Source organism: Neophocaena asiaeorientalis, unplaced genomic scaffold, assembly GCF_003031525.2.
Source record: "Neophocaena asiaeorientalis asiaeorientalis breed wild unplaced genomic scaffold, Neophocaena_asiaeorientalis_V1.1 scaffold134, whole genome shotgun sequence".
Lineage (NCBI taxonomy): Eukaryota > Metazoa > Chordata > Mammalia > Artiodactyla > Phocoenidae > Neophocaena > Neophocaena asiaeorientalis.
In genome coordinates this window covers 17,171,392-17,183,150 of record NW_020185339.1, presented here as the reverse complement: position 1 = coordinate 17,183,150, position 11,759 = coordinate 17,171,392, and positions in this window count along the sequence as shown.

Genomic DNA, 11,759 nt, shown 5'->3' with positions numbered 1-11,759 from the left:
GAATAATAACAGTCATAGAAAAATGCAGGTTGAATCATAAGTAGTGACCTCATTAGTGCTTATTAGTTCCTTTTCCTTTAAGCCTAGACGCAAATAAAAATGGAATTCCTGACCATTTTTCTGGACTTCACTTAACCATTGCTATGCATCATCCTACCGCGGAACAAGGTTATGCTGAATCCATCACCCTGGACTTTTTATAAGAGCTTACTTAGTTATAGTCGATTAGTCATGTAATTGCTTATTTAATGGCTGCATTTCCTGCTGGACTTTAGGCTCCTTGAGGGCATGAATTTTATCAGGCTTATTCACCACTTACAACCCCAGTGCTTTAGAGCTTAAGCCCACAGAGCTTAAAAAAATATTGGTTGAATGAATAAATTAATTTATATTTTCTGAGCTATGATATTACAGACCTCACATTATTTAATACTAACAACTACCCATTTTATAGATTGGGAGACAGGCTCTGAGAAATTAAAGAACTTGTGCAAGTATGCATAGATTTTAAAGGGTAGACCCTGAATTCAAACTCATTTAGATAAAGGATAACCTGTAGTGGTTAAGAGCATAGCTTCTGGAGCCAGCTCCCTGTATATAGGAATTTTACAGGGTGTTATGAAGACTTAACAAATTAATGAAGGCAAAGGATATAGAACAGAGCTTGGCACAGAGTCAACATTCAGGAAACATTAGGGATTAATATTATTTATGCTTCTCACCCTGTGTCCTTTTTATTCTACCATGTTGCCTCCTCTACTTAATGAACAGACTAGCTCATTAGCTAAACCTCCTCTCTCCCATTGTCTAAGAGACTAATCAAAATTAATATAAATTAATATACCACTTATGGACTGTGATAGAAATAATATCAAAATCTAGAGACAGCTAGAAGATGGAGGAACCTGGGCCCCTGAGTCACTGTGTGGAGGAAAGCTGCCCACCCACTAGGTGGACACCCACCAGCAATTAACTTATATCAGACAAGTCTCCAAATTTGTGGGTTTATTTATTACAGCAACTAGTAATACCCTGACTAATACATCTTTTTTGAACAAACAGCTGGGTGGGTAAACTAAACAACAGTTACTTTGCAAAACTTATTATTTCTATCTCTGTTTCTCTCTCTCCCTCATTCTCTATTTCTCTATCTTTGTTTCAGTTACTTTCCTGTGGAAATCACACTTGAACATTATTTAGATTTTGGAGGAGGTGGAGAAAGTAAACAAGAAGTCCTATATAAATTTTCACATTAAAAGAAGCCCTATACTAGAGTTTTGGGACTTGCATAGATTTTGTTCCAGTTATTATTATTTACTATTATTCCCTAGTAGTATGGAAATTCTGCCATGAAGAAGGTGGTGGTCAGGGAAGCATTTGAAAATCCTGGATCTCAATTGGTAATGTGATCATAGTAGCTCCAAAAACTCACCTCTAAGCTCCATAGGAAGAGAATTGCCTATATATTCAAAAGAAGGAATTTCATATAAAAATTTGCTGCATTCTGTTTCAATTAACCTCACCTATAAGAATCCTGACTGTTTGAAAAAAAGAAAATTATGAGATGATCCCACTTCCAGGCTAAAAGCCCAGATTAAGACCGTTGGGATCTCAGACTTATTACCTCAAAGTGGTGAAATGCATGAGCTTCATGCTTAGCATGCATTACATTTATAATTAGAGGAAAAAGCTGCTTTCATAAAAACAAAACAGTGACAGTAACAATACACCCAGCAATATCAGGCTTATTTTTGAAGGTCTTATGTCAGACACTATGAGGACCATCCTGTTCCCTTCTTTTCCACCTGTCTAACTTGTGTAGGAATTAACTTGAGGCACTTCCTGTAAAAGGAAACAGAACCACCTCTCCCCACCCAAGCTCACACCTCTTGTGTTCCCACTACGCTCTGTACACACACGTCCCCCAAAAGGTGAGCAAATTATCAGCTTTCTTTTCTTTTTTCATTTTTTTATTTAAAAAAATTGTAGCTGTCCAGTTTTCCCAGCACCACTTATTAAAGAGACTGTCTTTTCTCCATTGTATATTCTTGCCTCCCTTATCAAAGATAAGGTGATCATACGTGTGTGGGTTTATTGTTCCATTGATCTGTGTTTCTATTTTTGTGCCAGTACCATACTGTCTTGATTACTGTAGCTTTGTAGTATTGTCTGAAGTCATGGAGCCTGATACCTCCAGTTTCATTTTTCTTTCTCAAGATTGCTTTGGTTATTCAGGGTCTTTTGTGTTTTTATACAAATTGTGAAATTTTTTGTTCTAGTTCTGTGAAAAATGCCATTGGTAGTTTGATAGGGATTGCACTGAATCTGTAGATAGCTTTGCATAGTATAGTCATTTTCTCAATGTTGATTCTTCCAGTCCAAGAACATGGTATATCTCTCCATCTGTTTGTTTCATCTTTAATTTCTTTCATCAATATCTTATAGTTTTCTGCATACAGGTCTTTTGTCTCCTTAGGTAGGTTTATTCCTAGGTATTTTATTCTTTTTGTTGCAATGGTAAATGGGAGTGTTTCCTTAATTTCTTTTTCAGATTTTTCATCATCAGTGTATAGGAATGCAAGAGATTTCTGTGTATTGATTTTGTATCCTGCTACTTTACCAAATTCATTGATTAGCTCTAGTAGTTTTCTGGTAGCATCTTTAGGATTCTCTATGTATAGTATCATGTCATCTGCAAACAGCAAGACAGCTTTACTTCTTTTCCGATTTGGATTCCTTTTTTTCCTTTTTCTTCTCTGATTGCTGTGGCTAAAACTTCCAAAACTATGTTGAATAATAGTGGTGAGAATGGACAACCTTGTCTTGTTCCTGATCTTAGAGGAAATGGTTTCAGTTTTTCACCATTAAGAATGATGTGGGCTGTGAGTTTGTCATATATGGCCTTTATTATGTTGAGTAAGTTCCGTCTATGCCTACTTTCTGGAGTGTTTTTATCATAAATGGGTGTTGAATTTTGTCGAAAGCTCTTTCTGCATCTATTGAGATGATCATATGGTTTTTATACTTCAGTTGTTAATACGGTGTATCACATTGATGGATTTGCATATATTGAAGAATCCTTGCATTCCTGGGATAATCCCCACTTGATCATGGTGTATGATCCTTTTAATATGCTGTTGGATTCTGTTTGGTAGTATTTTCCTGATGATTTTTGCATCTATGTTCATCAGTGATATTGGCCTGTAGTTTTCTTTCTTCGTGACATCTTTGTCCGGTTTTCTTTGTTTGTGACATCTTTGTCTAATCACCGCTGTGATTAGAACTGATCATATGAATAGTGGTGTATGGAATTGGGTTATAGCGGGTGGTTTTATGTTGCTAACAGTAGTGATAAAATTAATAACCCCGAGAATTGAGGGTACACAAGCTAAATGTAGACAGAAAATAGTAAGGTCAGCTGAAGCTCCTGGATGTGCTATGTTTCCTGCTAAGGGTAGATACACAGTTCAGCCTGTACCTGCACTGGCTTCGACTATTGATGATGTTAGTAGTAATAGGAAAGAAGGAAGGAGTAGTCAGAAACTTATATTTTTTATGTGGGGGAAAGCTATATCGGGTGCCCCAATTATTAGGGGCACTAGCCAGTTTCCAAACCCACCAATTATAATGGGTATGACTATAAAGAAGATTATTACAAATGCATGGGCTGTTACTACCACATTATAAATTTGGTCGTCTCCGAGCAGTGTGCCGGGTTGGCCCAGTTCAGCGCGAATTAATAAACTTAGGCCAGTGCCCCCCATTCCGGCTCAGGTGCCAAATAGTAAGTTTAAGGTGCCAGTGTCTTTGTGGTTGGTTGAGAATAATGAGCGATTTATGAACATAGGTAAAATGGCTGAGCAGGTATTAGACTGTAAATCTAAAGACAGAGGTTGAGCCCTCTTTTTGCCAAGTCCTGTGATGAATGATCATTTTGAATTGCAAATTCACGGAAGCAGCTTCAACCCTGCGGGGACTTCTGCCTTTTTTTTCTCTCAGCGGGAGAAGTAGATTGAAGCCAGTTGATTAGGGTATTTAGCTGTTAACTAAAAGTTTGTGGGAAATGTATCCCTGCAATCTAGTGAGGATTTAGCTTAATTAAAGTGTTTGATATGCATTCAATTGATTGCAATCCTTATTGGGCAGGAATTAAGTAAATTGTACTTGCTTAGGGCTTTGAAGGCCCTCGATCTGGGCTAACCTAAATTCCTATTCTAGGATTGACAGTATTGGTGTGAGACGTAGAAGTATTGTGGATATTACGATTATGGTTGTTAAAAGGGTTATTTGCTTTGTGGAGTTGAATTGTCACTTTATCTTCATGTTGTTTGTAGAGGGGAATAAAGTTAGTGCTGTGGAGTATGTGAGCCGTATGTAGAAGTATAGGTTGAGTAGTGCTGTGATGGCCATGAGTGTGGACAGGATAATGGTGTTATTTTTTGTTATGTCTTGAATGATCATTCATTTAAGCATGAGTCCTGATAGTGGCGGGAGTTCTCCCATTGAGAGTAGAGTGAGTATGGTGAGGGTTGTGGTGACAGGTATTTTGTTTCATGTGTGGTAGTTATAGTGTGGTGGTGGTTGAGCTTTGAATAAAGAGTATGAATATAGTGAGGGCTCTTACGATGTAGATTAGTAGGTTTAGGATGGTTATGGTTAGGTTATACAGTAAGATGGCTGTTACTCATCCCATGTGGGCGATTGATGAGTAGGCCATGATTTTTCAGAGTTGTGTTTGGTTTAATCCACCTCAACCTCCGATTAGAATAGAAAGTATTGATAGGGCTAATATTAGATTTAGACTGATTGATGGTGAAATTTGATATAGGATTGACAGGGATGCAAGCTTTTGTCATGTTAGTAGGATTAGGCCTGCTGTTAAGGGGATGCCTTGTGCTACGCCGGGCACTCAAAAGTGAAAGGGGGATAGTCCTACTTTAATAACTAGTGCTATTGTTATTATTATGGATGCTGTTGGGTTGAATAGTTTTGTGATGGTTCATTGGCCGGAATGCAACAGGTTAATGATGACTGCTATTATAAGTAATATGGATGCGGTGGCCTGTGTTAGAAAATATTTCGTGGAGGCTTCTATGGCTCATGGATTAAAGTTTTTTTATTATAATAGAGATGATGGCTATTATATTTATTTCAAACCCAATTCAGGCGAGCAGTCAGTGAGAGCTGGTAATTACGATTGTAGTTACTAAAATGACAGTTGTTAGGATAATAAGATAATGGGATTTATTAGTATGGGAAGGATATAAACCAACATTTTCGGGGTATGGGCCCGATAGCTTGTTTAGCTGACCTAACTGTAGTATGTAGTGTAATGTGGTAGCACGGAGAATTTTGAATTCTTAAGGGTAGGTTCAATTCCTATGATTCTAGAAATAAGAGGGTTTGAACCTCTATTATTTACTCTATCAAAGTAACTCTTTTATCAGACATATTTCTTATGTTTGTGGAGGGATGCTTGCTGTTACGATGGATAGTGACACATGTCATATACATAGGGCTAGTGTTAGAGGTAGGAAGTTTTTTCAGAGTAAGTGTGTTAGTTGGTCATATCAAAATCGAGGGTAGGATGCTCGCATCCATAGGAAGGATGTTGTTAGTAGCAGTGTTTTAATAATGAAGTGAATTGTGTATAGTTCTGGTGTGCAGGGGTTGTGGAATGCTCCTAGGAATAGAATTGTTGTGAATATATTTATTATAATGATGTGGGCATATTCTGCTAAGAAGAATATGGCGAAGGGGCCTGCTGCGTACTCTACATTGAAGCTGGATACGAGTTCGGATTCCCCTTATGTCAAATCAGAGGGGGCTCGGTTGGTTTCTGCTAGGGTAGAAATAAATCATATTATGGCCAGTGGTCATGATGGGAAGACTAGTCATAGTTGTTCTTGTGTTGTGGTCAGGGTTGACAGGGTGAAGGATCCATTTATTAAGAGTACTGATAGGAGGATGGTTGCTAGTGTTACTTCGTATGAGATTGTTTGTGCCACTGCTCGTAGGGCTCCAATTAATGCGTATTTTGAGTTGGAGGCCCGGCCAGATCATAGAATGGAGTATACAGCTAGACTTGATATTGCTAGTATGAATAATACTCCTAGGTTTATGTTGATGAGGGGGTATGGTACGGGTAGAGGGATTCATATTGTGAGGGCTAGGGTTGGGGGTAAGATGGGTACGATGATAAATATGGAGGTGGAAGTGTGGCTGGTCGTAGGGGTTCCTTAGTGAATAGTTTGATTGCATCAGCAAAGGGTTGGAGTAGGCCATGGGGGCCTACAGTGTTCGGTGCATTTCGGAGTTGTATGTAGCCTAGGATTTTACATTCTACTAGTGCCAGGAATGGTACAGCTAGGAGCATAGGAATGATCAGCATTAAAATGTCAATTATAAACATTTTGTTGGGGAGAGGGTTTGAACCTCTGAGTATAAAGGTTTAAGTCTTACGCAATTACCGGGTTCTGCCACCCCAACAAAACCCTGGTGTTGGGTGACTAGTTTGTGCTTGCTTATTAAGTTGAGATTAGATCATTAATTGTTTTGAAGGCACTTATTTAAAATGGGCCTTATTTCTCTTGTCCTTTCGTACTGGGAGAAATGCGTAATAGATAGAAACCGACCTGGATTGCTCCAGTCTGAACAAGGTCACCTAGGACTTTAATCGTTGAACAAACGAACCCTTAGTAGCAGTTATGCCATTAGGATGTCCTGATCCAACATCGAGGTCATAAACCCTATTGTCGATGTGGACTCTAGAATAGGATTGTGCTGTTATCCCTAGGGTACCTTGTTCCGTTGATCAATTTTTTGGATCAATAAGTGATGTTATACTTTGGCTAGTAGGTCTAGGCTTTAATCACTTGGAGGGCTTTTTGTGCTCGGAAGTCACCGAAATTGTCAACCCCTGTGAAATTTTGTTATTCCTTGGTGGTTTAAGATTATGGTTTTGGGGTTGATTAATTGAAGCTCCATAGGGTCTTCTCGTCTTATTTTGTTATCCCCGCCTCTTCACGGGGAGGTCAATTTCACTGATTAAAAGTAAGAGACAGTAAAACTGTCTCTTGTGTGGCCATTCATACAAGTCCTTATTTACAGAACAAATGATTATGCTACCTTTGCACGGTCAGGATACCACGGCCATTTAAAGATTGTCACTGGGCAGGTGGTGCCTCTAATACTGGTGATGCTAGAGGTGATGTTTTGGTAAACAGGTGGGGTTTGTGTTTGCCGAATTCCTTTTACTTTTTTTAATCTTTCCTTAAGTGCATGCCTATATTGGGTTAACAGTGTTTTTAATAAACAGTTTAGTGTTGGATTATATTTATTTACTGCTAATTATCAGTATATTATTTGTTGCTGATGTAAGCTTGTGCAAGGAGAAATATTTCTTGTTACTCATGTTAACAGTATTGCTTCTATAGTCTTATAGATTAGTCCAGTATAAGGCTAGGAGTTGATTTACTTAGTATTGGAGTTGAAATGTGTTTTGTCGTTGAGCTTGAACGCTTTCTTAATTGGTGGCTGCTTTTAGGCCAACTATGGTATTGTTTGCTTTTACTCTCTAGTCAAGGTTGTATCCATTTCTAAAAAGCTGTACCTTTTTAGACTAACGTTTAAATATACGCTGAAGCTTATTGTGGTTTTTAGTATTATCTAACGTTGAACTGAAATTCTTTTCCTGGACAACCAGCTATCATCAGGCTCGGTAGGCTTGTCACCTCTACTTATAAATCTTCTCGTTATTTTGCCACATAGGTGAGTTTGTTCTAGTAACTGTTCATAAGTAGCTCATCCGGTTTCGGGTATTTTAGCTTAAGTTCTCTTTGTTAAATTGTTACTAGTTAAGACATTATGTAAAAGGTACAAGGGATAAGCTTTGCTTTTTATTACTTTTAATATTTCTTTCATCATTCCCTTATGGTACTTTCTCTATAGCACCATCAGTGTTTCAATTTCTATCTCCTGTACTTTAGATGTCTGGTGAATGTTTTATTTGACTAGCTTGTGTTAGTATGGTGGGAAAGGTGTGGGCTAAGTTTAGTTCAAGACATACATAGATCATGAAATCTTCTAGGTGTAAGCTAGGTGCTTTATTTAAGCTATGCTTTGTTTTATCCAAACACACTTTCCAGTATGCTTACCTTGTTACGACTTATCTCCTCTCATATAATTGTTTAGCATGTGTTGATGGATTGTGGCTTTGTCATGGAACCTGAGGAAGGTGACGGGCAGTGTGTGCATGCTTCATGGCCTTATTCAATTAAGCGCTCTACTCTTAATTTACTACTAAATCCTCCTTTAGATTTTAGGTTTCATAAAAACTTTAGTGTGGATAAAGGGTGTTCTTGGTGTAGAAAATGTAGCCCATTTCTCCCCACCCCATAGGTTACACCTTGACCTAAAGTTTTTATGTGTCATAATTATGCTTACTTTTGCTTCTTTTTAGGGTTTGCTGAAGATGGCGGTATATAGACTGGAGTAGCAAGGGTTGGTGAGGTTTATTAGGGTTTATCGATTATAGAACAGGCTCCTCTAGAGGGGTGTGAAGCACTGCCAGGTCCTTTGAGTTTTAAGCTGTTGCTAGTAGTACTCTGGTGAATACTCTAGTTCTTATGATTATTTGGGTTTAGGGCTAAGCACAGTGGGGTATCTAATCCCAGTTTGGGTCTTAGCTATAGTGTGATCAGAATATATTAAAGTCACTTTCGTCGTTTATTTTTGTTTTAATTATGGCTTTTTACAGCTTAATTAAGGTTTAACTTTATCTTGTATGGTTCTTTAACACGCTTTACCCTGTAGTTCTGTTAATTAGGGTCAATCGTATGACCCCGGTGGCTGGCACGAAATTTGCCAATCCTAGTTAATATGGCTTAGTCAAACTTCCGTTTATGGCTTAATTTTTATCACTGCTGTCTCCTGTGGGGGTGTGGTCAAGCAAGGTGTTGTGAGCTGCTGGTGTGGCGTGCTTGATACCTGCTCCTTTTAATCTTAGTGATTTAGAGGGCATTCTCACTGGGGTGCGGATACTTGCATGTGTAATTCTATTAAAAACTATAGAAAGGCTGGGACCAAACCTTTATGTTCATGGGGCTGGTGAGCCCATCTAGACATTTTCAGTGTCTTGCTTTATGAGATGTTTAAGCTACATTAACTTGCTGCATGTAGGTGAGGTTTGTGTGGTTGTATTATGTGGTTTATGTCAGATTTAGTATTAGATTTTTGATAGGATGGTTGGCGAATCTAGGGGGAAGTCTGTCTGTATGGGTGGTGAATGTCTAAATAGTTCATTGGTATGACAGGAGTGGGGGGTGAGGTTGATTCATTATGATATATAACTATTTTAAGCCGGGGGGGCGGAATAGTGAAGTGCTATGTCCTGTAATCGTTAACTGACTGCACAACGTAGGTTGCTGTAGCCAAATAACAAATACATACAAGTCCAGCTACAATTTGCTTGACTGTGTTAAGACCTTTTAAGGTCATTAGCTGAGTCCAAGCAATTTCCCCCCCCAAAAGTAAAAGATACCAAATGCATGAAACCGCAGTTATGTGTGAGCATGGGGTGATTAGTGACTAACCCATCGAGATGTCTTATTTAAGGGGAAGGAGTGGGTGATTTTAGATGAGATGGCCCTGAAGTAAGAACCAGATTGATAAAGTTCACTAATAGAAATCCCCACAAGCTATGGGCCCGGAGTGAGAAGAGGGACACCTGCTGAGCCGGTTGATGGTTTCACGTGGCCTGGTGATCAAGCTCGTGGTCTAATGGACAGGGTTACCAAACATGTTGGTTTAAACTGATTTAACTCAATGTACTATGTATGATCAATAATATATATGTACTATGTAATATTAATGATAGAATGTACATGTTCATTAGGCATGGGGTAAATAATGTAATACATGATTATACATACGATGTACATGTATACACACGTGGGGAAAAGACAGTTATGTGGTGGTAACAAATATGTACGGTACACATAGCATGTATGTAGTAGAATGAATTATTTTTAGTACTGACATAGCACTGTAGTTTTATGAATGTCTTATAATATATTTTTTTCAGGGAATAGTTTATATAGAATTTCAGCTTTGGGTGCTGGCGGTGAAGTTTAGTGCTTCTTCCTTGAGTCTTGGGGAGATATGTTGTTCTCCTTTTCCGGTTTACAAGACCAGGGTATTGTGTTATACTACAAAGGCTCTTCATTTTAGGAACTTGTTTTCAATGAGACTAATTACTGGTATTAACGCTAGGATTAAAAGAAAGTATAAAATGGATGCAAGTTGTCCAGTAATTATGTATGGGTGTTCCACGGGCTGTCCTCCGATCCATGTTAGTGTTAGTAAATCTGACACGAGTACTCAAAATAAGAATTGGCTGAAGGGCCGAAATATCATGCTTCGTTGTTTGGATGTGTGGAGTATTGGAATAAATGCCAGGGCTAGGATTGAGAGCAGCAGGGCCAGGACTCCTCCTAGCTTGTTGGGGATTGATCATAGAATTGCATACGTGAATAGAAAATATCATTTTGGCTTGATATGTGGTGGTGTGCTGAGTGGGTTTGCCGGGGTGTAGTTGTAGGGGTCTCCTAGCAGGTCAGGTGAGAATAGGACTAACATTAGGGAAGCTCAGATTAATAGTAAGGCGCCCAGGATATCCTTCATTGTATAGTAAGGGTGGAATGGGATTTTGTCTATATCGGCTGGGATTCCTGTGGGGTTGTTGGATCCTGTTTCGTGAAGGAATAATAGGTGGACGGCTGTGATGATGAAAGGGAGAATGAAGTGGAAGGTGAAGAATTGTGTTAGTGTTGTCTACAGAAAAGCCACCTTAGATTCATTCAACGAGGGATTGCTGAGAGGAGGTTTGTGATGACAGTTGCATCTCAGAATGATATTTGTCCTCGAGGTAGGACATAGCCTATGAATGTGGTGGCTGTGACTATAAGTAGTGGGATAATTCCAACATTTCATGTTTCCTGAAAGGTGTAGGAGCCATAGTATAGACCACGTCCTACGTGGGCAAAAGGGCAGATAAAGAATATGGAAGCTCCATTTGCGTGTATATATCGAATGATTCAGCCATAGTTGATGCCTCAGCAAATGCGTTACTGATGAGAAGTCAGCTGTTGTGTCTGGCGTGTAGTGTATTGCTAGAAATAGGCCTGTTAGGATTTGTAGGATCAGGCAGATGCCTGGTAAGGAAACGAAATTTCATCATGATGAGATATTTGATGGGGTAGGGAGGTCAGTGAATGTGTTGTTGAGGATTTTTATCAGTGGGTGGGTTTTTCGGGTGTTGGTCATTGGTGTTCTTACAGTTGAATGACAATGATGATTTTTCATGTCATTGGTCATGGTTGGAGTCTGTGTGAGAATAATGATGACATATATTGTATTCATTTTAAGTATTATTTTTGTGATTAGTTTTGCGGGGGTGTCTTCAGAACCTTCGCCTATTTATGGGGGTTCAGGGTTGATTGTGGGTGGTGGTGTTGGGTGTGGGATTGTGTTAAATTTTGGTGGTTCATTTTTGGGTCTGATAGTATTTTTGATCTGTTTTGGGGGGATATTGGTTGTGTTTGGTTATACAATGGCTATAGCCACTGAACAATATCCTGAGGTTTGGGTTTCTAATATGGTTGTACTGGGGGCATTTCTTTTAGGGTTGATAGTAGAGTTTTTAATGGTGTATTATATTTTGAAGGATGAGGATGTAGAAATTGTGTTTAAGTTTAATG